The 26,286-nt window shown below is 43.6% G+C and overlaps 1 protein-coding gene across 1 annotated transcript in view; it reads right to left on the reverse strand.

Moving 5' to 3' along the window:
• LRRTM4 (leucine rich repeat transmembrane neuronal 4) overlaps window positions 1-22,356 on the reverse strand; it is a 1,034,392-nt gene extending 1,012,036 nt beyond the window's left edge. Inside the window, exon 1 of the mRNA XM_075123423.1 lies at window positions 20,683-22,356. The gene's annotated coding sequence lies outside the window, so the exon portion shown is untranslated. The remainder of the gene's footprint in view (window positions 1-20,682) is intronic.
• Window positions 22,357-26,286: the final 3,930 nt, after the last annotated feature.

Raw genomic sequence — 26,286 nt, forward strand, 5'->3', positions numbered from 1 at the left:
TGAACTATCTGAACAGGGAAAACATGTCACAGTCTTGCTGAAGAACTCGGTTTTAACACTGGTGGTTAGATGCACAGCTTAAGACACTATTCGGCACTTATATAGTCCCCATTAATTGAGTTTCTGAGCTCCTCACCATCTTTAATTATAGAATCATAGGGCTGGAAGCAGAGACAACGCATGCCTGCCGATATTAGGGGGACAGAGTGTGGAGGGAGAGCCGGCTTCAGCAGGGTTACTGAAAATACTTAGTCCATGTGAGCATGTTCAGTTGTCAAAGCCAAGCAGCAAATCGTGGGTGGGGGGGGTGGGGGGGGGGGCAGGTGGACATGACCTTGCAGCCCCTGCCCCCCTTGCATTGCCTCTGGCTGGAAGGGACCTCAAGAAATCATCTCGTCCAGACCTCTGTGCTGAGGCAGGGTTAAATATACCTTGACCACCCCAACAGATGTTTGTCAAACCTGTTGAAAAAAAACCTTCCAGTGATTGGACTGACTTAATGTATTTATCCTCACCCCGGGTTTTATTATTTTAAATATTTAAATAAATAATAAATTAATAAAATAAACGGTCATTTTAAAGATGGGGAACTGAGGCACAGAGAGGCTAAGTGACTTGCCCAAGGTCACGCAAGAAATCTGTTGTAGGGCAGGTAATTGAACCAGGGTGTCCCTGAATACCAGGCTACCACCCTTACCACTGCACCATCCTTCTGATTGGTGGCCTCTAGACACAACTGCAACACAAATAATTAATAACTGTCTGAAATGGTTAGCATGTTATTTTTTCTATCCACACACAGGAATGAACCATGTTAGATGATTTGAGCACAACTTGTAACCACCACAAGAATGAAATGTGATTGCAGGTATGGAAGTCAAGCATGCTATTTAAGTGCAGTGGTCTGGCACATGGGCAGACGGGGGAAAAAAAAAGAAATCTCATGAAGACGCTTTGCCCCTAGCTCCCAGATAGCTATTTCTTGCAGCAACATCTGACATTTTCCAGCTCTTTACAGTGAGATTACTGTGTAACTTTGGGAATTGTTCTTTTCATGCTTCTCTGACAGTTTGAGTCCGGCTACTTGAAAATAACTCAGCTGAGCCCCATGGTGTGTACAGCACAGATAAGCAACTTCCAGACAGCTTGATTCCTACAGAAAGTACACCAGAGAGGCTATTTAAGCAGTGTGTTTTGGGACAATAGCGAGAGGACTATTTTCAAAGTTGGGGCTATTATACCAGTAATTCCCATTCATGCTGACACTTGGCTGGTTGAGACTGGTGCAGGGGGATAACATACAGTGGTTAGCCTTTGCTTTAAGAAAGTCGAATCCAAAACAGGATTGTAATGGCAGCATGCTGTTAGGAGCACTTTTGTGTGTGAACTCAAGGTGTGATAGATGTCCTAGGGGGACCAAATGGTGGTTAGCAAGCTAAAGTTCTCTTGTATAAGCAAAGCTAAAGGGGCTAAGGGCAAAATCCTGCTCACTTGAACTTCAGTTGGAGCACAGTGTGTTCCCCTGAGGCCCACAAGCAGTGAAGGTGGAGATAGAACCCAAATGTCCTGATTTGTTAGTGCCCTATGTTCATATGCCTGCTAGATAATATTTCCTTTCCCAGCATCTGCACTGGTATGCTTAAATTCACATAGCAAAGACAAGCGTGACTTGTTCAAGACAGGAACCAGCAAGGAATGTGACAGGTGACTTTGGTTACTATTCAGACTGAGCATAAAAATGAAGCTAGGGCTGAAAAAGGTCCACAGATAGTACCATTCCTATAGAGGGAAAATGTCGAGTTAGAAATAGGTCTCAATTCACAATGAAGTCGCCTGAGGTCATCCTGATATTGTTCAGTTTGGAAGACAGCATCTAGGTTGGAAACGTCTAATCACTAATTTATAATGGCAAGAAATAATGGATAATTCATAGGGGATAATTGTGCCTTCTCTCCTAGCATATTTAAAACCACGGGCTTCTTCTCTTGATAAATGAGAACAATGTTATCTAAAAAGGAAAAAAATAAAATAATTCATATGCACAGTTGCAGAGTAATTAAGTGTTTTATATGGGTAGATTGCAGGGGCGGGAGGGCGTCCTCTTGATAACTGTGCAGAGCAGACTGCTCTTAAAAAAATAAACATCTCCGGTATAAAGAGCCTGTAAATTTAGCTTAGAACAACAACGGAGAGAAATCAGTTAGCAATTACCTCTCTTGTAAAGGTGAGTCCCTCTAAAATTATTATACACTTGTGAACTGACAACCTAACAGGGTCAGAAATTCAGTATTATTAGTAGAGCTAGTCAGAAAACTTTGACAGAGCCAGTTTTGATCAGAAAATGCTGTTCTGTCAAAGTCAAAATACTTTGCAAAACTGTGTTGATTTTCCTGAAATTTCATTTCAGAGAAAAAGAAAAAAAAATTCCAACAATGGTTTCTCAGCCCACACTATGTGCTACTCTGTGCTTCATGCTGCATAGGGAATAATCTAGGAATGCTTTCCCGGGCACAGAATGTTTTCATTCCCATTTCTCATTTCAATTTTTAAAAGAAAATGTACAATCGTGTATATGAACATAACAAAAAAAGTCAAAACTGGAAAGAAGTGTTTCAATTTTGTCCAACATTTTGACTGAGAGATCAGAAATTAAACCTTAAAAAATAAGAATTCCACTTGAGAATTTCCATTATTTCTGGTTTTGTTCTAAATTGGAGGGACACCAAATTTTAAAATCTCAAAATCCTTCTCCAAATGGAATTTCTACCCTCAGCATAAGCTCTATTATTGACCATATGATTGGCACTATACAAACCCAACTTCCATAGAGAGTCGCTGGTCACAGGTTACTGGATCCTCCTCCATGTTTCCATCTTCAAAATCATATTAAATCATTTCTAAATGCTACTCCCTCCCAGAAACAATTTCTGTCATGGCTCTGTGATCATGAAGGGAAGGGGAGGTGGTCAATTTAGGTGTACCTGGGAGGGGAAACGTTCACTCAAATGCCTTGTAGGAAGTCAACCCTATCAAACAGTTGGAAATCCCGCTGTAGAAGACACAATCACCAAGACTGTCTCTGACTCTTAGACTTTACAATCTAGAAGACCAAACAAATGCAAGATGCACCTAGAAGCCCATGGGGAAAAGTCATGCTACAGAAAGGATGGTCTTGCGGTGAAGACACTGGAGAGAAATAGGTTCAGCTCCTGACTGTGCCAGACTTCCTTTGTGATTCAGGGGCAGTTCCATACAAAAGGAGATGCACATGGAATAAATTCTACATATTAAGATGATAGATGCCTTAGAAATAATAGAAAAATATTTATGTGTGAGGGCGTATGGCTCCTGTGTGTAGTAGTGTAGCAAACCTTCCAGTCTTATCTCCCACCCCATGCCCCCGGAGACGGAAGGATAGGATGGTGTGGAGGGGCTCAGCCCTGAAACATTCCAAAACAAACAGCAAACCCAACTCAATACCGGGGCTGTCCTCCACTCCTCCATAGGGGCATCCTTGTCCTTCCCTTCAGGCTCGGCTCCCAAACAATTCCTTACCCAAGTGCCACTCACTCCTGGGGTCTAACTGCTCCTCCCCCGAGGCTACTCTGGCCAGCAGGCCCAACCTTCCGCAACTCTGCGAGCCAAGCTCGCTTCAGGCAGAGAGAGGCAGAACTCCATCTTCCTTTCTGGCCGGCCAGCCCTGAAATGAGCCAGGCTCTTTCCTTTTATTCCCTTTCCAGGTTGGGCATTGGCTGCAAGTATAGAGGGCGGGGCTAGTTGGTCCCATGAGCTTTCCTTATCTTCTTCTCTGCTGGAGTGGGGTTGCTCTGCCCCATCATAGTAGGCCTGTGCCTGGAGAGACAGCTTCACGAGACATGGTACAGTAGCCAACTTACAATTTGAGTGAGAACATAAAAAGACATTGCTTGAATTTCAAGATTAAACTATGGGGCGGTAAAAATGCCCACAACTGACCTATGCAGGGTTCCCCTCACTGCCACCCTCGGCAGAGCTGAATTGGGAATTCCAGCCATGGGAATTTTTAACATAAAAGGTTATTGCAGAGTCCCCTCCCCTCCTTGATACGCCTGTCTCTGATCTCACACCAGTTTTACACTGGTACAATGTAGTTGAGCTTAATGCAGATACTCCTGATTTATTCTGTCAAGGGAAACAGAATGAGCCCTGACGTTGCTTAATCCATTCCTGTTAATTGAAGTGTTCTCATTGTTTTATATCAGCTATATGCAATTAATCTAAGAATCCCTCGTGCAGTCTCTGTCTTGGTCCTCTGTTGCTTAGTTTCAGAAAGACATCCATTTGGAATTCCCCTCTGTTGACTATACAAGTATTGCAAGTCATAAGATTTAAACTCCCACTAACTGGAGAACTGAAAGTGATGGAGAGTTGATTTTGAATCTTTATTGGCTGTGGGATTGTGCAATGGTGTAAGAACACACTTCTGCCTTCTCTTGTCAAACCCAGCTCCTGCTTCTGTAATAAGATGTTTCACGTCTGTGGAAATTTTCTGGTTAAATGTTTAAAATGAGTACAGAGGAGCTGATATCTACTCTACAATAGAAACTGGTAGTTTGAAACATGTAGTCTGCAATTCCCCATACTGTAGAAGTGTAACTCCAATGCAATACATACATACAGTCTCCCTACAGACAAGACCCTGAACACCTAATTAAACTAACAGCTAATAAAGATGCTCAAATACTTTGAAATTTTTATTTCAAATTTTAAAAATTAAAACAAGAAAAAATGGTTTTGTACAAAAAACCTGTGTCAAAAGATGGAGTTTCATCAAAAATGAATGTTTTCACAACATATTATTTTCAATTAAAATAGGCAGATATTCACTGGAAAACTCAACCCAAAGCCTGGATATATGTCTTTAATTGGAAAGAGTGTGTTTTCATGTGAAAGCTTTTTAGGGTTTGGCAACTGCAAAACAAAAATGGTTTGGTTTTTCAACAAAAACTTGATTTAAAAAATACATGTGTGTGTGTATATATATGTATATACACACACACACAAAAAATGGCCTAGGAAAACAAAAACATCTCACAAAAGTTTGACGAACACTAAAACAACACATACATTTCCCAACCAATTTTAACCACATGTACCGAGTTCTTTCACCTGAGCCCAATTTATCCTGAATGTTACTCTATTGACATCAATGGCATTACAGTCCTGTGTCTGCATGCATCCAGTGGGCCAGTACAGACAGAAGAGAGGTGGTTTGTACCTCTCTGCTCCCAACGCTGCCAGGGACGGGTCGGGCCTATAAGCTTTGTGGAGTGCAGGAACTCCTTATCTAGATCTCCTCCTGCCACAATGCCCTCCACCACTTGGCTTTTGGGGCGAAGGACGAGAGGGGGAAGGGAGAAGAGAGCAGAACAACAGAAGACACCTATGTTATACCAATACATTCTAGGGGCGGGTTTACTGTCCATTTACAGGTTTCAGAGTAGCAGCTATGTTAGTCTGTATTCACAAAAAGAAAAGGCGTACTTGTGGCACCTTAGAAACTAACAAATGTATTTGAGCCTAAGCTTTCGTGAGCTACAGCTCACTTCATCGGAATGCATCCAATGAAGTGAGCTGTAGCTCACGAAAGCTTAGGCTCAAATAAATTTGTTAGTCTCTAAGGTGCCAAAGTACGCCTTTTCTTTTTGTCCATTTACAGTCTCTGACTCCCAGCCTTTCCATTGCCATCGGGCTGGACAAACTGCTAGACATGAGCCATGCATGTGGAATTCCTCCTGACATCGGTAAGAGTTTGCCTGAGTAATGGCTGAAGGATTTGATCATGTGTTTTCGAGAAAAGGGCCAATCCATGAGAAGAAAAAGAAAACAAAACTATGATCAGGTTGAAATTTATGGGGCCTATGGCATGCTGGGAACTGCCTAAATCTGCAAGTAAAGGACAGATCTTTATGGGTGAAATTCAGCCATAAAGTCTCATTTTAAGAGCTTAAGGGATGCAGAGACCTGATGCTGATCCTCTTAGCAGGAGCAAAATTTCACCTTAGGACTATTTGGACCAGATCAGAAAGCCATATTAACAGCAGTACATCAGACTGGCTGTGAAAGGATGTACCAAGCATCTGCTGACTGTCACTGAAGGCCCTGTTGCTGTGGTGCATCCTTCCCTAACAAACTGTCCTGATGAATGGGAAGAGCAGTGAGATTAGACCTCCAGGGACTGCCTCGAGAGGCATCCCACAAATCAGCTGCAGGCAAGAATCAGTAACAGTTGCTCCTCCAGCATCTAGAAGGGCTGGGAGCAGGTGGAGGGGCCAATCAGGGCTCAGCAGACCAGATAAAAAGGGGGGCTGCCCTGGGTGAAATCAGGACAGAAAAGCTCTCCCTTTAACTCAAGTAACCTGGTTTGGTCAGAAGCCTAAGCTTTACAGACTTTGCCTTGGACCTCTGTGAAGGACTATTTTTTGTGTTATAGAAGTTAGTGCATAGGTGGTTATTTTGACTTCAGTGATAATTTCTTCTCTGTGAAACCTGGTGTGAGCCTGCTTCGTGGAGTCTCTGCCTCAAGGTAACCCTTGACACTTGTCCTGATACTGCCCTCTAAGTGGCCAACCTGGTGCATAATACCCACATTGTCCTTAGCATCCTTTCACTTTGCTATGTGGTTTGAAAAAACTTTAATGTCTCTCCTGAAGTAGGAGCAGGCTGCAAAGATCACACTATGAAATACATTTGTTTCTGCTTTGTACTCCACAGCGCTTTGCAGTTCATTTATTAAGATTCCTTTAATTATGTCGGGTGTGAAATAATTCTGGTGTCATAGGCTACTTCGTGCGATAATTTTTTCCCTTTTGCCCATTCTCCCGTGAAATGTTAGAGTATTATAAACTTTAAAAAAAAAATCATTCAAGCCTTACAAATGTTTAGAGGAAAATTTGCTCAAGGTTTTTTTTTTTTTTTTTTTTTTTGGTAGGTTGCTCTCTGCTTATCCATCAAAGCGAAGATAATAATTTCATTTGTATGTAATACCCACCCTCCTTTTCTCTCTCTCTCTCTCTCACCTACAAATGCTGACCTTAATTACTCCCACAAATCTGATTAGACTTGTTAACTTCAGTCATTTCAATAATTAAGAAGGTGAACGAAGAAACAAATGAACTCTAAGCAATTGTCCTCCGAGCTCCAATAATCACCAGTTTAATAAATTTTGGCAGGAGTATGTATTTTTGCTGCATGAACTTTAAGGCACGCAAAGCTGAATTAAGCTTGGCAGACTTTCAAAAAAATCCTCAAGGAACTCTGAAAAGGAAGCTTACCTTAGATTTGACTTGATTTCTGCGGTGCAATGCAGTAGATTACATGATGATTATGCAAAGCTGCTACATAATAGAAAACCCTACATGGCTTTAAATCACCTTTCTGGGTACCCCAAAGAAATACAGGGTACACAAATGCAGATTTGAAGTGTAGAAGTCATCACTGGGTGGGGTATCACTACAGTGGTAAGAATATTTTATTTCTACCTTTGAGGTTCAACATACATTATAAAAATCAGCCTCCCATGACAGCATAATAAAGCAGCAGGAGAAACACAGTAACTTTTGTCTCTGAAAACACAGGATCAGATTCTCAGTTGGTATAAACAGATGAAGCTCTATTGACTTTCAATGAAACTAGGTTGATTTATACCAGCTGGTTGTCTGACATACTAGTTTAAATTTGGGATGTACTGAACTATATGTATATGAATGAATGAATGAATGAAATCAGAACCCTGAAATAGTCACCCTTTTTTAGAATTGTTTTTTTAAGTCTGAGAAATGTTCTGAGGTCTTTTCAACCTCTGAGTTCTGATTCTGATCTCACTTATACCAGTGTAATCCCATTCACTTCACAAGTGATTTACACCAACGTGCCTGGAAAATCTGTCACCTGGTTTCTAACCAAGGACCAGTAATGGAAACAAGTTTTACATTTGAAGAAAACAATGTTTACGAACCGCATTCTGGGTCTGCGTCTATCGCCACTCACACCAGCGCAAAGTGGATGTAAAATGCTACCACATCAGAGTAATGGCAGATTTGCAGTGGTGTAAATGACTGCACAAAGTGCCGGGCAACAAATAATTAGGACTGATTCATTCAAGATAGGGAGCATCTAGCTATGATTTGTCACAGGGCGCTCGCCATAGCACCCTGGTTACTCAGGTTGCTGCAGCACTGGGGAAACTGCAGGCTTAATTTCTGTTGGGGATTACTCATGCTGGGGTGTCAACGGCTGGGCCGATGAGGCAACTGGCAGGATATATATTTGGGAGCAAGAGGAAATGAAAGGGAGGGAGAGCTTCAGAGAGGAGAGAAAGCTGTGCTCAAGTGTCCTCTTGCCATATATCTATGGTACCTTCTGTTGTTTGGAACTGAAGAATAAATGCACACCTGCTGAAATGGAAACAACCTGTGCTTGTTTGGTTGGGGGACCACAAGAGCAGCCTAGGCAGTGGTACTCACAGGGCAGGAGAAGACCCATCCTGTGACATGATTCATATAGCAACGCAAAGGCAGGAATAGATTCCCCACTACCTTGTGCAGTTACACCTGCATAAAGCGACTGCAAGAAACTACCAGTCTAAGCTGGTTGTTTATATCCATTTTGCAGTAAGAATTCAGGCTCCCGGAGCAGATAGTAAGGCTATGAAAACATGCTTAGAGTTTTATTGTCAAACTTCAAAGAAATAAGGACCTCAAAAGTGGAAGGAAGAGCAAAGTACACCAATACTTCAAATCCCTCTTTTACTGCAACATAAAATGGCCATCCAGTGCAGCGCTATCGTAAAATTAAATCATTCCCGCTTGTCATTTTGTATGGTCTATACACCAGATTAAAAACTACATGGCAAAATGTAATTTCCTAAACTGAGGGTATAAGAGGAATTTGAAATATCTTTCTTTGCACTGTCTGCTCAGTTCTATGTCCTCCTGGTAATAAAGCAACAGTCACAGTTGGGTAGAATTTAGCACTGCTGTCTGCCTCGAGGGTACAAGCTACACTTGTCCTAACACTGCTGAGGGAAACAGCAGCAAGTGACAATTACAGTAACATGCCAAGGTTATTTTTTTTCCTCAGAGAACTCCTGGAAAAGCTGCTGTTTTGAAGATAGAAACTTTCTAATTTTAAAGTCAAGAAAAATAAGAATTGCTTCTTCCCATTCCAGCCCCTGTGCCCTGACTAAGAACATGAATCTCATTGTGATCATTCACGAGCAGATGTACGGTATGGACCATAAGAATCAAAGGCCAGCTGATCCCCCAAAGTGTGTCAGAATGGCAAAACATAGCTGATGCTCCTTGACTCATGTCACTAAGCCTTTCTTCTTAATACAATACTGACCGTTTTAACCAGACTATACTTGGTTCCTGTGAAATTCACCCTTGTGTAGGCAGCTAGTATGAAGTCTAACCATCAGTCAGATCCTATCTAAACCCTATTTTTATGGGTCCCATATAAATACACAGAGATAGACAGCAGTCTGAATTAGCTGGTTTCTACCCAAAATGTCATATTTGAATGTTCTTACTGCGGGCAGTAGGTAGCTATTGTGCATTGCACAGGACCGTGTAAACATCTAACAACTCAGCTAGCTACACTAGGGGTTTGTTCCTGGATAACTGGATGTTGCAAATCTCCTTTTACATGTAAGCAACAGCAGGACTAGGCAGGGTGCCAGAAATGTCACAGCAACAGGTATGGAAGCCCTGCTGATATAAGGCTGGATTCAAAGCCCACTGAAGTCAATAGAAAGACTCCTGTTGACATCAGTGGGCTTTGGGTCAGGCCCATGGTAACTGAATGCCGGTGTAAAATGCTTTAGTGCTCTCCCACCACCAATCTGTGTTGAAAGTGACCAAGGCGGTACTTAGAAAGGTCATGAGAATGACCAATTAAAATAGAATTTGATACGCCTAAAAGTGTGCCTCATAGAATGTGAAATATATCAGCAAATGCAATATCTGAAAAGGCTTGATTCTCATTTACAATAAATCCCCCTTACCTTGCTGTGGCCGTGTAAAAGGGCTTTAAAATGAGAGTGAATGTAATTTACGCTCACCTTAAATCCCATCGCTCACCTTAAATCCCACTACCCATCCCAGAGTAGTGTAAAGGGCCTTAGTGTAAATGAGAACCAGGCCCACAGTGTGTGTGTGCGTCACAGTTCAGGGCAACTGTGCTTGGATTTCCCCTCCGTGACTCAGCATCGGCACCCACTCTCAGGCTGCCAGCTCCCCAGAGGTTCCCTTTCTGAGTGGAGGCCTTCGTCTCACTCCCTTCGGGCTGAAGTATTCCCAGGCTGCAGAATTCCCTGCCTTCATTGTGTTATTCCCAGCAGAGGCAGTCTGGCCAAGCACACCTGCTTGCTTTCTCTTCAGAGACAGATAAGAGAGTGATTGTCAACACTTACAAGTTACCACCCAGCTCTTCCTGTGCAAGCCTGTTTGATTCTTTAGGCAAAAAGCCCTAAACAGAAAATATTAAAAACCGACACACACACAGAGGCACCGACTCCGTGGGTGCTCCAGGGAAAACATGGTGGGTGCTCACAACCCCCCTAGCAGCTCCCTCCTACCGCCCTCTCAGCGCCTCCCACCCACCAGCAGGCCCCGCGGATCAGCGGCCTCCCCCTCCCTCCCACCGCGAAGCAGGAGTCTGGGAGGGGGAGGAGGGAGGATGTGGCACGTTCAGGGGAGGGGGCGGAACTGGGCAGGAAGAGGTGGTGCGAGGGTGAAGCAAGGGCAGGGGCTTCACCCCAAGCCCAACATGGATTTTGGCAGGAGCAGTCCTTCAAATTCCCACCCAAGGGGATTCCTTGTGGTTACAAGTTCATCACAGTTTCAGCGCAGAATAAGCAACCCAGTCTTATGGGGCCTTGGTAGGCCCAGTCCTTCCAACACTTCCCTAAGGATTGGGGCCCTTCATGGACCAGGATCTTGTCTGTTTGCTGGCTCAGGAAGAAGGCCTTGAGCTGGTTTCAAACCAGGCTATTTATCCAAAAATCCTTTCTTTGGCTTTTTGGTCCCTGGAGAATCCAGTTTGAACTAATATATGCATACCTCTCTGGGGTAGGGGTGGGAGGGGGAAGGAGTTCTTAAAGAGTTGCTAATACAATAGGTATATTGACATTTCCCCCCACACCCTCCTAGAGAAAGCATCTATGATTCAACAGTTACACTTAAAAATGAAATTGTGCAATACAATGGACCCACCAAGGTATTAATTCTAATTCAATAAGGTTTAATTTAATTCAGTAAAGTTCATTCAGGGTGTTACAGGATATTATCAATCTGTCACAGTTTTCAAGTGAGCTCGGGGCATTTAGTAATCATCTATAAAAAAAAAACAGGGTTGGTTAAGAACAAGTTAGCATTTGAGCAGCATTATTAGAATGGCATGGCATGTCCCAATTTTCATTTCCCTGGTGATGCCCTCATGGTGAAATTCACCCCTACGCATAGGGCTAGCACTAGTCACCCAGGCCTTGTGCAAACTCTCGACACAGAGGGAATTTCACGCATAGGTCCAAAGCCTGAGGTCCTCACCCTGCCAACACTCCAAGTGACTTCAGTGGGAGCTTTGTCTGAGGGCTTGTCTAAACGTGGAACTATCTCAGAATAGCTATTCCGCACTAGCTTCCCACGCAGGCATTCTTATTCCACACAAGTGGAATGAAATTGTACCACAAAAAGGCACTTTTAGGATGTCTCCTCAGCCTATGGTGGGTTGTAAAAGCCTGCCCCAGACTCTGGGTCTTTACTGAGGCAGCTAGCCCATACAGAAACGCGCATTGCTATAGCTTCACTCCTATTGGTATTCACAGTAGCTAGATTAAAGCAAGCTCTCGTATGTCTACCCGTCCTGCCGTCATACATCTGACTTCAGTGTACGCATACCAATAATGTGGAATAAGAGTGTCCATATGAAGAGTTAGTATGCAACAACTCCTGTGCTTTAAATGCATGCATATTTCTCAATAGCTTCTCAGTGTAGACAAGCCCTGAGTAAGAGCTTCAGGATTTAGTCTTTACAGTTTAATGCATCTGCTTTCATTACACAGTTAAGGTCCAGTTCTGCCCATGTGCTGAGCTCCCAACAGCAAGTGTTTAATATGTTGAATATAATGTCCATATTTTTATATGGATGTTGTCAAGTTAAACATTCCCTGACTATATGAAACCACCGTATATACTGTCAGTATGAAAAGCGTTCTTAGTAGACAGCAACAGAACTAAAGACAAATCTACAAGATTATTCTTACATTATCCAATGCTACTGCAAAAGAGGAAACAGGGAGCTGCTCATATACCAGGGGGATAGGGGCAATATAGAAATAGATTGAATAGAGTAAATAAAACAGACAGTTGAGACAGACAGAGCTGTGCAGAGGTTGGCAAGCCAACCTGAAAACATGCGAATTGCACCTGCCTCTGAGTTTTGTTACTGATGCAAAACCGAGCCTAGGTGGCTCAAAAAGTTCATTAAGATTCATAAGCCTTTGGAATAAACCTTGATTGATTTATGTTTTTGTCTCAAAACCACGATATCATGTGTTATGTAAAAAGAGAGGAAACTCTGCTGTTTCAACTGAGTTTTTGGTTTGAGCATCCTTAACCCCCAAATCCACAGCAAAATTCAAGGGGCAAAAAAGTAACACAAAGTCAAAGAAAATGGGCAAGATCCTTGTTTACTCTAAGGACATTTTACACCACTCTAGGAGTTCAACTGTGGCTGCAATACTGTCCATTTCTGGTGGCCAGAGTTCAACAAAGATGTTGGTAAATTGGAAAGAGAAGAACCACGAGAATGATTAAAGGATTAGAAAATATGCCTTATAGCGACAGACTCAAGGAGCTCAATCTATTTAGCGTAACAAAGAGAAGGTTAAGGAATGTCTTGATTACAGTATATCGGTACCTACAGGGGAACAAATATTCAATAATGGGCTCTTCAATCTAGCAGAGAAAGGTGCAACATGATCTAGTGGCTGGGAAGTTAAAGCTCAACAAATTCAGACTGGAAATAAGGCATACATTTTTAACAGTGACAGTAATTAACCATTGGAGCAATTAAACAACGGTTGTGGTGGATTCTCCATCACTGACCATGTTTAAATCAAGATGGATGTTTTTCCTAAAAGATATGCTCTAGAAATTATTTTGGGTAAATTCTATGCCTTGTGTTATGCAGGAGGCCAGATTAGATGACACAGTGGTCTCTTGTGGCCTTCGAATCTATGGACAGGTTCCTAATTGTAAGCGAGAATCAGGCCGCTAGAGATCGATCCAATTCTAGAAAATATGCCCTAAATGGGAAATACACTGATGTCCAGAAGTCAAGCACAAGGCCTATGCACTGCGAATTTTGAGACCGTAAGTGGTGTACAGACCGTGTAATGGCTTCTCTGTACAGGGATGAATTTCACACTCATCATATACAGCCTCTGTAGAAAGGATACATCTGTCAGGGTTCAGGGCAACTGCACCCCTATTTCCCCTTCGTGGTCTTCCCCACTCTTAGGCTTCTGGCTCCCCAGCTATCGCTCTCTTGGGTGGAGATATGCATCTCTCTCCCTTCTGACCCAAGTGTTTCCCGGTTGAACAATTCCCTGCCTTCACTGTATTGCAGCAAAAAGACAGACTACTTCAGCAGGCCTGCTTTGTTTCTCTCAGAGATGGTACACCGTCTAACTGCCTCAGTTAAGTTACCACGCAGTTGTTTCTAAACAAGCTAATTTATTCTTAAGGTAAAAACTTGACACAGAAAACATATTAAGACAATAAAAGAACCTCTAATGCTTGCTGCTAACAAGCTTATGAGAAATTACCCCCCCTCACTTGGGCAAGGGTTCTGGTTGACAATTAATCCTTCAAACCCCACACAGGGGTTTTCCTATGGTCACAAGCTCATCACTGTTTCAGCTCAGAACAAGCACCAAAGTCTTATGGGGCCTCAGAGGGTCAAGACCTTCCAACGCTTCCCTAAGGATTGGGGGTCCCCCTTGGACCAGAGGTCCTGTTAGTTGTGGGATTGGAAAGAAGGCCCTGAATCGCTTTACACTCAGGGTATTTATCCAAAGGACCTTTCTTTGTCTGTTGGTCCCTGGAGAATCCAGTTTGAACCAGTATATAGGAGCCTCTCCTCTCCCGGTGGTGGTACCTCTCTGGAGGTGTTGCAACCTGAGTGAGTTTGCCTAACTGCCTGTCACAGGGTGTGTGCTACTCACCGTCAGGGCAGCACCGCCTTCTGGTAATGCTGGAGATTAGCTCTGCCAAGTCCAGCGCGCACTGTCTGGTCTTGCAACTTAGAGCTCTCCTCCCACTCACAGAGTCACAGTACGGCTGCTTCACAACTTGGCCCTCCAGTCAGGTCACACTGTGATTCCCCCGTCTGGGGGGAGTCTTTCAAAGTCCTTCTGCACCGGCAGCATTAAGCAGTCCTCCCACCCCCGTCCCTAACAATGTCACTCCAACAGTCTTCCTATTCACTGCCCAAGCAACACCACTCTACAGTGGTTGGTAGGGAACCCAGGCCCACCCTTTACTCTGGGTTCCACTCCTGGGCCTTACAGAAAGCAGTGAAGGTCTAAGACCACATTTACCTTGCTACCCACTCTATTGTCAGCCTCCTGCTTCAGAGAAGCCCCACCTGTTCCCTCACAGGTGAGCGTCCTTCTAATTAGCATCCTCCACTCAGCTTACAACCCCCTCCCCCTCTTTGCAACTTAATTGGCTGATTGGGACCACCTGGCCTAACTCAGCTCTCTTTTGGCCTGCGTGGGGAAGCACACCCAGTCATGCTGTTCTTAGTTCCTGGAGGGCTGCGGTCCCCTGCCCTCAAGGAAATATATACAAACCTTTAATAGTACATCAACATTTGAATATTTGATATAATGAACTCCTATCATATTAAACTGAATTCAATAAAGGTTTGTCCAGGATATTGTAGGTTATTGTCATATTTGTCACAACATCTCATAGCAGAATCATATGGAAAGAAAACTCGGACAGCGTTAGCTAAAAACATGAAATGATAAATTTGCTCTATCACAGAACCTAGTAATTTCCCAATTCATACTCAACATACTGATCGGATTTAATATGCCACATATACAAGCTAACACAAAGTACTAAATACTTCTTTCAGAACTCATCTGCTTCTCTAATTTCTCTTGGAATTATTCTTAATGCAGCAAATTTAGTTTATCCAACAGTATCTTTTAGCAACAATGTACATTTGCAGAAAATTGCAGACTGCAAGTGGTTTGTTAGAAAAACCCATACAGTTTTGTGAATAAAATGACCTCTACCAAAAGCCAAACATCTTATTTTTTTCCCTGGATGTTGTGTATTCATAAACATTTACAAATGCGTCATTTCCCTAAGAATGCATCCAAATTAATAATGTAGGTTTTGTGAATGAATGTACATACTTAGCACAGTCAGATTCTCAGGATCTGCCTAACCGATTCCTTCTGCAGGCGCAGTTTAGTACTTGCAGTCAACTCCATCTGTATTTTGTGACCCCAGTGAATTGTGGGCAGATACTACCATACTGAAATTTGAGCCCCTGATTTTCAGGCGCTCAAACAGCTGGGGTCCAAAATGGTAGCTTTTGTGCCTGAAATTTATTTCAGTTGCAAAAATACAGACACGAAATGGTGTCTATGGAGATTTGAAATTCACGCTCTATCAGTTTATTTACTTGAAAAAAAATTGTGTAATTTGTAACGAGGTGTTTTAAAACAGCATTTAAGACTGATGGAATGGGTTGGAATTATAATTCTGACTGTCAAGGTTAAGTGCTTTATTTAGCCATGTTTCAGAGTAGCAGCCGTGTTAGTCTGTATCCGCAAAAAGAAAAGGAGGACTTGTGGCACCTTAGACACTAACAAATTTATTTGAGCATAAGCTTTCGTGAGCTACAGCTCACTTCATCGGATGGATGCAGTGGAAAATACAGTAGGGCGATGTGTCTCAGTTGAGATATGGAGTGACCAAATTCTTGCAGTGACTTATTTAGTTGTTCATACCAATGAAGCTGTGCTCATTTACCCAAGCTGAGGATGTGGCCTGATGTTTTTGCATTACAACTCTCACTGTGGTAAAGGGTAGTTTGGTCTTTTTTTAAAAAGGTATTTTGGTACCTAATGATGCAGATAGTGGAATTTTCTGAAGTGGATAAAGGGATAAGTGAGTTAGACACCGAACTCCCATTGATATCACTGGAAGTTAGGTACCTAATCTGCATCTTTAGGCACCTAAATACCTAGGGTCTATTTAGTCTTCAGATTCTCTGTAGGATATGCTGAAAAGGGTGCAAAATTTAGTATAAACTGAGATGGAGATTTTTTGAGTCATAGGCAACTATCCACTAGGAACTAAGCTGAAGGCCCAGTTCAGGAAAGCAGTTAAGCTCATACAGAAGCCCATCCCCAATTAGGATAAAGTTTAAGCATATTCTTAACATTAACGGTACGTTTAAGAGCAATTCACTTCAAGAGGACTTAAACACTGTCCTGAATGGAAGCCTGGGGTCACCAATGCATTTCACAGACTCCAAAATTAAGGAAAACATTAATCAGTCATCTTATTTCTTCGTATTTAAATTGGATGTTTGCTTGCAATTTCTGACTCTGAAGTAAATAGCAAAGATGGAATGATCACTCCACCACTCCCTGTGGTATTTCATTGATTCACTTCTCAGTTATTTATTTTGTTTAATCTGGACCCAAACTTTCCTTTTCATTCAAACTATTCAGGTTATATTTCATGAGATGCAAATGCCTAGTGATTCTCTCAAAATAAATATGAAGAAGTGTTAATCAAAGATGAGAAAAAGCAGCTTTTGCTATCACACTAATGGCTTGACTCTGTTCCCTTGAAAGTCAATGGCAAAGTTAGCACTGATTTTTCAAAGGGAGAGGGATCTTTTTAAACTGTTCCCACTAGAGATTTCTAACACACAATTCGATGCCTTGGGCCCTCAATGCCATCAGGAATAACAGTTGCTCTTGGATTGGTCATCGCAACTGGGATTGAACCTCAGAGCTCTGGTTTAAAAAGCCTGCGTTTCTCCTGCCCGGGCTGAACGGCAGACCTCTGGTAACCAAGCTGCAGCAGTTTATCAACTTCTATATGCGGCCCAGTCACCACTAAAGGGAAAGTGAGGACCACAGGATGTGGATTGTACAAGTATGAAGGGGTGAACAAAGTGGTTAGGCTAAAAAAAACATGGCTGATGTTCCAAACTCAAACTAAGCCCAAAACAAAGTTCTTTTGAGATTGGGGGGGGGGGAGGGGGAAGCATAGTTTGCTAAAAAACGGAACCAAAAAAATGCGTTTCTGGTCCAGTTTGGAAAGAGAAGTGCCAAAAAGACAGGTCTGGGATTGTGGCTTTTGGCACAGCCTTGGGCAAGGAGCAGGGCATAAATTGCACCAACCCAGGACTAGCCCTCCGAGGCTCAGGCTGAGATGCCCTCCCGCTTTGGGGGGGAGGGATAGCTCAGTGGTTTGAGCATTGGCCTGCTAAACCCAGGGTTGTGAGTTCAATCCTTGAAGGGACCATTTGGGATCTGGGGCAAAAATTGGGAATTGGTCCTGCTTTGAGCAGGGGATTGGACTAGATGACCTCCTGAGGTCTCTTCCAACCCTAGTATTCTATGATTTGCTCCCATCTTTCCCTGCCTGGCTATTCCCACTCACTGGGCTTGCAGCACCGAGTAACCCTTCAGTTCCAAGATCCAGGTAGCCTGTGCAAGGGTTTAAGGGGGATTCTTCCTCCCCAGAACAGGCGTTTTGTCCAAACCGCAATCCAGCCACACTGAAGAAAGCTGCACTTTGGAAATCTCTGATCCAGCTTTGCAGATCTTTGAAATTCAGAGAAGCATTCAAACTTCCTCATGCATCAGTGACATGAACCCTACCTCTGGGGCCAAATGGCTGAGAAACAAGCCAGCATCAGGGATTGAATGGTGACCATACACAGCACTTTTCATTCAATCATCTCAAACTACTTTACCAATATTAAGCTATTTAAAGGATTTAGCCCCCCCCCTTTACCATAGGAGCTGAGCACCTCATCATCTTTAATGTATTTACTCTCACAATACCCCTGCGGGGTAAGGAAAGGCTTTTATCCCCATTTTACAGATGGGAAACTGAGGCACAGACTAAGGGACTTGCCTTGAAAGTGTAGCGAATTTAACCCGGGTGTCTCAGCACCCTTCCCACTGAACCATGCTTGTCCCCAGCCTTCTGGCTAAGGTAAACACCATGTTATACTCCCATACAGCAGGGCAAACAGCCACAAAGATTAAGGGCCTGGTGCTCATAATTTCTGAACAACCACACCTCCCTGGTAATTAAGCCCAAGGGAGTATGGAGGGAAAGTGGAAGATCCAGAAAGTGAACCTAGTTTCAGTAGCAGCCGTGTTAGTCTGTATTCGCAAAAAGAAAAGGAGGACTTGTGGCACCTTAGAGACTAACCAATTTATTTGAGCATAAGCTTTTGTGAGCTACAGCTCACTTCATCGGATGCATTCAGTGGGGAAAAAAAATCCCATTTTCCCATTTACTCCAGTAGAACTGGATCAGGCCTTAGGTACCTCAGCTTGTAGTCCTGTATGTCAAGCAAGAGGAAACACACAGTGCTTATCAACCTTCAGAGATGTACCTAACAAATCCCACAGATTGGAAAAGGTGGGAAAAATCTCATGACACTGATCAGCTTAATTATTACACGTCAAGGGAAGACTAAGCCAGAAATCCTGACAAAATAGGCCTTTGATGGAGAAAGGGACCAAATTCAGCTCTGGTGTAACTCCATGGGCTTCATGGAAGAACTGGGACCAGTCTGATGCTAAATACGTGGATTCTTAAAGAAATAATTTAAAATTTCATGCAGGTTTATGTAAAATACTGACAAGACCATCACATTCATTGGAATGTATTACTGAAGGGAATTTTTTTTTTATGCAAGGTGATAAGTGTGACATTTTCATCAATATCAGTCTGGGATTTTTGTGATTACAAGACAAATGGGTTTGAGGGGTGGGTACAGCTTGGGCATTAACCCTATCAGTGCTGTGTTCTCTGCAGCCATCAATCTCAGTGGTATAGCAGCTAAAAGACTGTTAACCAGGAAATGCTGGCTCACTTGGGTGCTATTAGGCTGCCTGAAGCAGCCACTGGGGAAATTTGTGTTTGACCTAGTTATGATTCGTAATTTGTATTACTGCAGCACCTAGATGGCTCCAGCTGAAAGCAGGGCTCCATTGTGCGAGGCACTGTACAAAAGCAGAGTAAAGGGACAGTACATGCCCTGAAACAGACAAAGGAAGTATCAAATGGGCAAATAAGGCACAGATCTAATAAGGGATTTACCCACAGCAAGTCCGTGACAGAACTAGGAACAGAACCCAGAGACTCTCTTGAGTCTCAGGCCATGTCCTTAACCACGAGGCCATCGTTCTTACCCCATCTTTCTTCACATACTGCTTTTGGAACAATGTAACTGGGCCTTCCCTGCCATAACCCATTATGGATCATAATCATGAGACCCAGCACACTGCTCGTGCTTAAACATTTGTGACTGTTTTGGAGAGATGTTGCTGGGCTGGAAATTAGAAGGAGGTTTCTAACCATCAGAGGAGTGTGGCTCTGGAACAGCCTCTGGATAGTAACAGTAGGGACAAACAACATACCTAATTTTAAGATGGAGCTTGATACATTTATGAAGATGATTGCATGTGGGGTTCCTTGATGACCTGCAAATCCCTTCCAGTCCCATGTACTGCTTCCAGCAGAGGTATCAATAAGAAACCTCCCTCAAAAGGACAGAATCCTTCCAAGTCAAATGAACTTTCTGAACTGAGCACCATACAAACCAGGTGCCAACCCCCAGGCGAGAACAAGTCATGTCCATTTATCTACATGCATTAGTGGAGGTTGGAAGGATATCCCTCCTTCCCTTCTCTCAGCCTACCTCTGCTATCTATAATTTCTCTGGGGAAAGATGTACATTTACTATCTCTCTGTGTGTGCACTTCCTTTTCATTTTTTTTTTTTTTTTGTGCGGGGCGAGGAAGGGTTGGAGAAAAAACAGAAAGGGAAGATGGCGCTTGTCAATATTTGCATCAACAGATTGCGGTTATAGAGAAATCCTGTCGGGACCACCCCCATGGCAAGTAGCGTGGGAATAGCAGATGTACTCGCAGCTGCAATAGCCCACAACACCACTCAGTAAAGTGGCATTTGGCAAGGTGGGAGAAACGTGAAGGACTAGATTGGCACTCTTCTCTGTTTATATTTTCCTTTTCCTCATCTAATAAGGGATGAAGACAGACGCACCCTCCCACCCAGCGGTGACGGGGCCCTTTTCACAATCTGAGTATTACGGAGTTAGTTTTTAATCTACAGTTTCTCTTCTTGCAGATAACTGATTGCCTATGGTTTTAACCCTACAGCTGCCAATGGGTAAATCACAGAACAGTAGAGTTTCCCCTGGCTAAATATTTACTATTTGCTTAGATTTCCATTTAAAAAGAAACAAAAAATGCCCTAATGAAAATCTGTATGCACCATACCTAATCCGATTTACAGTCTAAAATGACCACCACCTGTCACAGGGTCTACTCACCGCATGTGGCGCCTTCTCCTCGTGCCTCCAGGGATTAGCTCTTGCCAGGCACTGCCCTCCTCTGGCGGTGTCTCTACCCGTCATCTCTTTCTCCCTGCGGCCTCTCTCGCTCTCTGAGCTGCAACTTCTTGTTCGTGGCTTGGCCCTCCGGCCAAGTCACTAAGGTCCTCCCCTTTGGCAGAACTCAAAGTCCTTCCAAACCAGCTGTCTGTCTGGCATTGCCAGCGCCCCGTGCCACTTCCCAGGAGTTGGCAGGGGAACCCAGACCTGCCCTCTGCACTGGGTTTTTAACTGGTGATAACCTTTGATCATCTCCAAGCTGTTGGGAGTTTGCCAGTGGTGATGACTTCTGTTAATAGTGCTGCCACCCAGTGGTGCCCTGTTGGCCGAGATGGTTAAGGAAATCTGAAGGAATTCCATCAATGCCAGCTGATTTTCCTGTTTTGGTTTCAGAGAGGGTAGTGTCGATCTCAGCTCTTGTGGAGGATTGACAGAGACTTGTTGAAGGGGCGCTTTGCATGCAGGATTCCTTAAGAGCCATTTTCACCTCTTTTTTCATTTGTTGGCTTTCGGTCATCTTTTAATTTCTTACTGGGAGGCTGGCAATGCTGTTCGCAGTGACTAACAGTATTTGTGTGTATGATGGTGCTGCAGAAGGGCCCATGCCTTATGGCTGGAGTGCATGAAGTCTGTGGCCTCCACCATCTCTGCCCATTGTCATCATCTTGTACAGTCCAACGATTCCAGGACAGCAGTCCAAGTCAGAGCAGCTTCATACTCCCATAGGAGCATTTTGCTCTGTGGGCTCCAGCAAAGTCACTCCTGTAGCTGGGGAATATTCTTCTTTGAAGCTTTAATAACAACATTTGTGAAGGGGGTTAAAGTTTTTGGGCTTTGGTGGTATGCTACTGGTGGCTTTTTGACAGCAATGGAGAAACCCAGCAAATCTACCTGTCTCAGGTTCCAGCATGGAACTGGTAACACAGGTAACGATGGGGAGTTTGAGGCCAATGTGTACCACCACTGCCCTGTGCTGGAAGAGGTCCAGGGCAATTTGTGGTGCAATGTGTGGTGATCTGCTGCAGTCTGTGGGCACAAAACATAAGTCAGGTGTGTATTCTTTCCTCTCTCAGGCTGAGCAGAAAGTATCCTTTTGTTTTGCATCGAACAGCAAGTACTGATGCCCCCTCAGTGAGCTTCTCACCTGCAATGTTGTAGTCCCATGCTGTATGATGGCTGCTAAAATCACCAAGGTCCATAGATAGGATCTGTTATTTTGGTAGGAGTCAGGGCCACGGATGGTTGGACCGCTTGTACACATTATACATTGTCAGCTCCCTGCCTCAGAGACCAGTGATGAAACCATCATCCATTTCTGGCAGTGCTTTGGCTATGTGTTTCAGTTGTGGCCTGACGTAGGCAGCCATTCCACGTGTTGGGTGGTTTTGGATGGAGAGAAGGACATACCCTGCTGTCTTGAGGCACGATGAGTCTTCTTCCGCAACATGTGTTTTTTGCACTGCCAGGACATTTATGTTATTGTCCATCAACCTTTGAACGAGATAGGCCCTCGACATTAAATTGGCCTAGATGAATCAACAGGTATATTAGCTGATGAGTGTGGCTATGAAAAACGTCTTTCTTGGAGAAGTTACTATTTTGACTGGGAAGTTGACAAATGATCACAAGTCTGCAAAGTGGTGGCATTAGTTCGTACACATAGATTAAAGTGTACTTAACAGGGAGGACCACGTGAAGGTTGCCACCATCGCTCCCCATTGCATTAGAAGTAAGGCATCTGAGGCTGGTATCTTGAGCTACTGACTGATCCATTTGTAAAGATCCTTTCCCAGTTCACCTCCAAGGCTATGTCTACACTTACGTTGGCATGTCGAGTACAAGCACCAAACACGTAGCTGCACTCCACAGTTAAAGTCAGCCTGCATCCATACTTGTCCCCGTGGTGCATAGCCACACGTTGCAGTGAAAGGCAGCGGGGAAAGGCACCAGTAGGGGGAACTGACTGAGCCTTGCCCCGCTGCTTCTCCCCTGTTAGAGCCTTTCCCTGCTGCCGGAGCCTTTCACTGTGGTGGGAAACAGAGTCCAGCAGCAAGACACTAAACTGCTAAAAATAGCAGGATGGACATAGGAGGCCCTTCTTGGGCATGTGGAGAGGCTGTATAGAGTCTGGGGATTCAGGTGTGAAGGGCACTCTACAGTATTCCCCTAAGCTGTGCCTCACCGTCTGTGCTGCTGTTTACACCCATGCTAGCTGAGTCTACAGTGCCTGTATTGTACACGGCACCATATGTGCAGACATAACCCAACTGTGAATTTCCCCCTTTGGGGACTCCTGTTGTTTATACACAGTAAACTGGTTACCAACCTTGTTCTAAGGCAAACCCACAAAAAAACATAGTGGACTACTCACAGCCTTTCAAAATGGGTGTCTATAGTGCTAGAGAAACTGAAAAGGACTTGCCAGTCGCTCAACATGGATGGATAAAGTTTGCTTCTATGCAGAAGATTTGTGCATTAAGTAAATCCCACTCATGCCCCATTTTGAAGGCCTGAGTGGTACCTAGACCTTGAGGAGAACTGAGCTCTCCACAGGGGGGAATTCCACCCCATGAAATTACTAGAATAAGAATCAGAGATTGAGGTTATCTTTTTGGGGCAGGGACCATCTTTTCATTTTGTATTTGTATCGGGTCTAGCACAGTGGGGTCCAGGTCCACGAGTGGGGCTTCAATACAATACAAATAAATAAATAAATGGTCAAATTAGTCCCTGGCATAACTCTACTGAGCCACTTGGATTAATTCCAAAATTCCATCTGGCTCGAAGTCTTCATTAATAAAAGGTAACGCAGATGTTCTCCAGCAATTCACTTGTTCATCTCTTTACCTTTCTCACTTCACATTTTGCTTTCCCCCTTGGCAAATTTAGTACCTTGGCACGCATAAAATCCATTATTGATCTGCAATCGGTGTGATCATCACGTTCAGTCATTGATCACCCAGCTAAGGTCACTAGGAGTTAGCAGCCATGAACACGCAGGAGCATTCAACCAGTGCTCAAATACCATCAGCTACAAAAGCTAGTTTTATACAGGAAATAGAAATATGAGAATACTGTCATGGGCAACAGAACAAGCTGTGTGTGGTGAATCGTGGGGTGCATCTCAGGGGATCTGGATCAGCATAAATTGCATCACTGCTTTCTTACAGGGTCATTCAGAGATATGCTTTAATCCCAGATCACTACTCAGGATATAATTTTCTTACAAGCAATTTCATAAGTACTGCAGTAAACAGGAAGAAATAAACAGTTTTAATTTTCTTATGGTAGGAGAGGGAAAAACTATGCTTCATGCTTACTTACGCAGTAATGATCCATTCTGAGGTCTCTCGCTTATCTGGCTCTCACCCACAAGCAACTATGATTCATCGCTGGGATAGGAAAAACTCTCAAAGCAGGATTGGAGCTGAAGGGGAAATAATTTAAAGCAATAAGTGACTTTAATTAAAAGGCAAAACTAAGAGGCTTTTTGCTCCTTTTACCTTCGAGGACCTGAGTGTAGGGATCTGTATTTCTCCTTGTGAGAGATATACATTCTGATTTTCAAGATCACAAATGCAGATCACGGAGCTGAGACTGTGCATGTTGGGAGCTCAGGACAAAGCATTCTCAGTCGATCCTCCTGTGCTACAGACTTCCAGAGGAGAGCCGGCAAGTCCAGTGTGTGACAATACTGCAAAATCTTCCTCTAGGTTACAGGCCTTTCCACCAGAATAACAACACTCACTATATTGACACTCCTTATTACCCCAAACTCCCTAACAGGCAACCAACCAAACTGAAACAATTCAACCTATACCCACCCCCAAAACAATAAAGAGTAAATAATAAAAATAAAATCAATACCCTAAACAGAGATTTTATCCCAAGCATGAAATAGTGAGTGTGATGACACAAGGAACTTTACTGTTGCTATCAATTTTACATGGAAGGTGCTCAAATATGAGAGTGATGGACAGCAGTAGAAAACCCTAAGACAGATATTAAATTATTTCTAATGTCTTGGTTTTCTGCAAAGCCTTTTGGATTCCCTTTCAGTTTCCCTGGGGTAGGTGAACTTTTTGAGACGAGAGCTTGTGCTGATGACAGCTCTGCTACCTTTTTTCCTCAGATAACCTGGGAGGGGATGTGTGTAGTGGTCTGAACAAGAGACTGGGATTTGCAACTCTTGTCAACAGATTCTCAAGAGAACTCAGAAACCAGAAGTTCCCGTTTGGCCTCAAAGGATATGTCTACACAGCAATGTGAGCCTCTGCTTGAACCTGGGCTCCAAGCTAGACCGCCTTGCATCTACAGTGCAATTGCACTAACCCAGGACTCAGACCCAATGCCCCAGGACCTGGCAGGGCTGGAGGGTCCAAGCTCAAATCAAGCCGGGACCGAGGGTCCAAGCCCTATTGCTTTGCAGCGTAGCCACAGCCCTGCTTGACTTAGGTCCCAGGCATCATCTTGAAGTATCCCACGATTCCATGGGACAACTTCCTTAGTCCTCTCTATCCCAATTCTCTGCAATCCACTTCAAACTCAATAGGGGAGCAATTAAACACCCCTTTATTTAGTGATAGCTGAAACAACAGAAGTCACCACCCAAGCCACAGACTAATGTGACCAATTCAGTTGAGTACCAGCTGAGCCATCTGGCCTGAGGTTTCCCTGGAGACTGATTGTCAACACAAGGGGTGAAGCATTTATTTGGTTGCAGTTATAGATTCAGAGATTTATAGACATTAAGGTCAGAAGGGACCCTTATGATCATCTAGTCTGACCTCCTGCACAATGCAGGCCACAGAATCTCACCCACCCACTCCTGCAATAAACCTCTCACCTGTGTCTGAGCTACTGAAGTCCTCAAATCGTGGTTTAAAGACTTCAAGGTACAGAGAATCCTCCAGCAAGTGACCCGTGCCCCATGCTACAGAGGAAGGCGAAACCCCCCCAGAGCCTCTTCCAATCTGCCCTGGAGGAAAATTCCTTCCCGACCCCAAATATGGCAATCAGCTGAACCTGAGCATGTGGGCAAAATTCACCAGCCAGATACCCAGGAAAGAATTCTCTGTAGTAACTCAGATCCCACCCCATCTAATATATGTGAACCGAACCAGAAAGTACAAAAAAAGTGAACAGACAGGAGAAATCAGTGAATCTAAGAGGAAGCCAAGAGAGTGCTTTCTGAACAAGGAAACTGTCTCCTGTCACTTGTTTCTAATGTATTCAAGGAAACAGGCCTTTGTTTACATTCTTTGTAAATGAGGAGTATTGCACCAAAGAAATACCTGACTGTTACCATCAATTTCTCGTCCTAATGGAGACAACCCGGAAGGTTGTAAATATTGTATAACCGCTCAGGTTAAAAGGGGCAACAATATTGTTTATACAAATCCCCTTTGATGGCTTTATCTTCAAATTTTATAGAAATTTTACGGCTATGATCACAGCATATCAATTGAACCTAGGATGTCCAGGAAGTATAGCTAATAAACTGTTCTTTATCGTAAGAGAGACAATTCACTCCCAGAATGCCTG

The sequence above is a fragment of the Caretta caretta genome, chromosome 26 (genome assembly GCF_965140235.1).
Source record: "Caretta caretta isolate rCarCar2 chromosome 26, rCarCar1.hap1, whole genome shotgun sequence".
Classification (NCBI taxonomy): domain Eukaryota; kingdom Metazoa; phylum Chordata; order Testudines; family Cheloniidae; genus Caretta; species Caretta caretta.